The sequence below is a fragment of the Pseudorasbora parva genome, chromosome 9 (genome assembly GCF_024679245.1).
Source record: "Pseudorasbora parva isolate DD20220531a chromosome 9, ASM2467924v1, whole genome shotgun sequence".
Classification (NCBI taxonomy): domain Eukaryota; kingdom Metazoa; phylum Chordata; class Actinopteri; order Cypriniformes; family Gobionidae; genus Pseudorasbora; species Pseudorasbora parva.
Window position 1 is genome coordinate 17,148,004 of NC_090180.1, and position 4,064 is coordinate 17,152,067.

At 37.0% G+C, this 4,064-nt stretch overlaps 1 pseudogene; it reads left to right on the forward strand.

The window, feature by feature from the left end:
• The first annotated feature begins 1,585 nt into the window (after positions 1-1,585).
• LOC137089398 (serine/threonine-protein kinase pim-3-like) lies at positions 1,586-3,740 on the forward strand (annotated as a pseudogene).
• Positions 3,741-4,064: the final 324 nt, after the last annotated feature.

A 4,064-nucleotide genomic window follows, 5' to 3' on the forward strand; every position in this document is an offset into this window, starting at 1 on the left:
ACACTGCGGTGAACTCCACATCACATAACAACATTATCTCTGCAGCGAGTCCCACAGTTTATGAGAGCTTTGACTCCACAGAAAGTCCAACAGTATATGAGAGCTTTGACTCTACAGAGAGTCCAACAGTAAATGAGAGCTTTGACTCTACAGAGAGTCCAACAGTATATGAGAGCTTTGACTCTACAGAGAGTCCAACAGTTTATGAGAGCTTTGACTCTACAGAGAGTCCAACAGTATATGAGAGCTTTGAGTCTACAGAGAGTCCAACATTATATGAGAGCTTTGAGTCTACAGAGAGTCCAACATTATATGAGAGCTTTGAGTCTACAGAGAGTCCAACAGTATATGAGAGCTTTGACTCTACAGAGAGTCCAACAGTATATGAGAGCTTTGACTCTACAGAGAGTCCAACAGTTTATGAGAGCTTTGAGACTACAGAGAGTCCAACAGTATATGAGAGCTTTGAGTCTACAGAGAGTCCAACAGTATATGAGAGCTTTGAGTCTACAGAGAGTCCAACAGTATATGAGAGCTTTGACTCTACAGAGAGTCCAACAGTATATGAGAGCTTTGACTCTACAGAGAGTCCAACTGTATATGAGAGCTTTGACTCTACAGAGAGTCCAACAGTATATGAGAGCTTTGAGTCTACAGAGAGTCCAACAGTATATGAGAGCTTAGAGACTACAGAGAGTCCAACAGTATATGAGAGCTTTGACTCTACAGAGAGTCCAACTGTATATGAGAGCTTTGACTCTACAGAGAGTCCAACCGTATATGAGAGCTTTGACTCTACAGAGAGTCCAACAGATGAGAGCTTTGACTCTACAGAGAGTCCAACAGATGAGAGCTTTGACTCTACAGAGAGTCCAACAGATGAGAGCTTTGAGTCTGCAGTGAGTCCAGCACCAGAAAATGACATTGACTCTTCGAGGAGTTCTGCAACAGATGGGAACATTGATGCTGCAGTATGTCCCAAAGTAGATGGAGACATTAGCGGTGCAGAGCGTCCCATAGAAGTGCCGAAAAATAGTAAGTTTACTGCCATTTACCAAAACAGCGTTCACATTTATTTAGTCTTTTTATCATTTTAATCTTGTCTGGCTATCACCAGACCAAGCTCAATTTAAAATTGAACATTGGTCTGGGAGTTTGCTCTGTATTATCTACTGCACAAGAGGTGTGATCAACTGGCATTATTTGAATAACTCTGTACGTAATTGGATAGTCCTTAACCAATCAGACCACAAGAGGCGTGATCAATGGGCAACCACCTTATCTGTCATCGTGTTAATCCTGCCAATAGCGTGCAAGGTGGATAAGCCAATCTGTGATTGTTTCCCGAAAAAGTGTAACAGAAGCAGTAGAAATTAATGCACAGGTTTCCAGACTGAATTCAGATCAAATCGCAGGCAGATCAGGCTGGGTTTACCTAGTCTAATTTTAATCACTATGTACCTTTTTGTAGTTCACTTTAATAGTCCTCTACTGTGCCAAATTAATTTTTAAAAAATCCCTTGTAGTCTCTTGATATTAGACAAATAAAATAAATATATGAATACAAATATAAGATTTAGAAAATGTTAATTACAAAACACATATAAATAAAATGTCAGTTTATGTTGTGTTAACTACGTTTACTTTCCTTTTAATAGATTGCATTTCTAATCTGTACAAATTCGGTGGGGAGCTGGGCAAAGGTGGATTTGGCTCAGTTTATGAAGGGGTTCGCATCAAGGATGGTCTTAAGGTATTTCTTTACTTCTTTTCTTCACTGCACTACTTCACAAAATGTCTGTTCAGGATTCATGACTGCAATGAAATCACCCTTGTGCACATATTAATCGTTAATTCTTTGTTTTGTTATTCAGGTGGCAGTGAAATTTGTCCGAAAGACATCAGCCACAAAATATATCAGCACTGTAAGTAGGCTGCACTCTTCGTTTTTACTTTTTAGTCACTGTTTTTAGTTTATAATATCTTTTTCTATTTTAATCATAGATAACAAATGATTTTTCAATATGAAATCTGCCTTTTACCAACAATTTACCCATCATATTTTCTTTCAGCCTTTTTATCCCGAACCCCTTCCTTTAGAAATCGCTTTGACAGTCATCGTCAATAGGGCTCCCAGCTGTCCTAATATAATTGAGGTGCTGGACTGGCAGGACGACACAAACCTTTACGTCATGGTCATGGAGCACCCCTTGCCATGCATAGATATGCACAGATTCCTGAATCTCAACAGAGGTGTCCTCAAGGAGCACATAGCACAGCACATTATGCGACAGGTTATTCGTGCCGCTAGTGTTTGCTGTTACCGGGGTGTTTTTCATGGCGACATCAAGCTGGAAAACCTTCTAATAAACCTGAACACGCTGGAGGTCAAATTAATCGACTTTGGGTGTGGGGACCTCATAAGCGATTCTGCCTATAAGTCCCACCGTGGTATGTATTATTGCAATCAAATGAATTAGAACACTAAATCGCATCATCCTCCTGGGACCCAGAAAAAAAAAGTTTTTTGAATTTTGTATTTTTTCATGTCATTAGATTGTTTAGAGCATAAGAAACAAAGTGACAGATTATTTTTTGGGAAAATTATATTTTATTCATATTTTATGATATGTCCTCTGTAGTTGACACCAGGACTCAGTTGTTAAAAAAATGTAATGAAATGAAATTGCATGTGTAGGCAAAAACAATGGGATTTATTTTTAATTCACGAATACATTTTTAAGTTTCAGGATTTTTTTAAAACAAACTTTTTAAAAAGATGATTCTGAGCTATGTTATAAAAGATATAACTGAATGCTTTGATATACCATCTTACTTTATGCAATATGTGGGTAAAATGGCCATAGTTGGATTTTCCCATTCAATACAATGTATCGGTATATTGCATCTAATTTGCATATTATTGTGTTCTTGGTGCAACATGTAATGAAAAAAAGAAGTGTAATAAGGGGAGTAATAATTGGCAACATTTTCATAATAATATGTAATATTTCATAGGAATATTGATATGTAATTTATTTCCCTATTTACTTGTTGTGTCTCCAAAATGCCTGATAAACTTGATTTATGTCCCGATGTCCTCTACAGTGAACATTTAAGAAATCAATGCCCTGTTTTGTAACAAAGAGTCATATTTTGATTAGAAACCCCATAGCATTTTCCTGAGATGTTGATTTATAACAAACAATAAGAAAATTAATCAGATTTAAATTATAATTCAAAAATATTATCATATTTCCATAAGGGTGCTAAACATTAATGTCAGCCATTTTTAAAGACCAAGAAGTTGTTGTTGTCCTGGTGAAACCTCCAAACATTTGGTATCTGTGCAAAGCCCTGAATGTGCTCTATAAAGGACATCCTGACTCAAAACTGTGACGTGTGTGATGTCACAGAAACTCACTAAAATATAATGTCCACTACATTGAACAAAAGTCTATTACTGGGTCCCAGGAGGATATAGTCAAAATACTTTTATTTATTATCATTATTCAAAATCTCTTTCCTCAGGGACAAAACCATACGTCTCTCCAGAGTATTTTGACACAGGCAAGTACCATGCAAAACCTGCAACAGTGTTTTCGCTGGGGGTGCTTCTTTTCACAATGGTCAATGGATATTATCCAACATCCCAAGACCAGTACGACCTCATGAACTGTGTCTGGTCCAGATTTGCTGTGTCAAAAGGTTAGTTTGTTAATCAAAGAACAAATGGTTAAATATAGCATGTGTTGAGTTTACAGTAATAATATCTTATTCTCTTATCGTTTTGCACAGAATGCTGTCATTTCATGCAGGATTGTCTACAGCGCCATCCAGAGGACAGGCTTCTTCTGGATCATATGCATTGCCATGACTGGTTATTGTTGCGTTTGCCTTAGCATGTCACATAACCAGAATGCATATCATCAACATGTACTTCATCAGTGTGAAGTATGTTTTAACTGTATACTAAATAAAAAAAAATTGAACATTTAGTTCTTCAAGAATTTTACCTCCTTTCCACTAGTTCACACTTACATCAAATTAAATAGAGTAAAGAT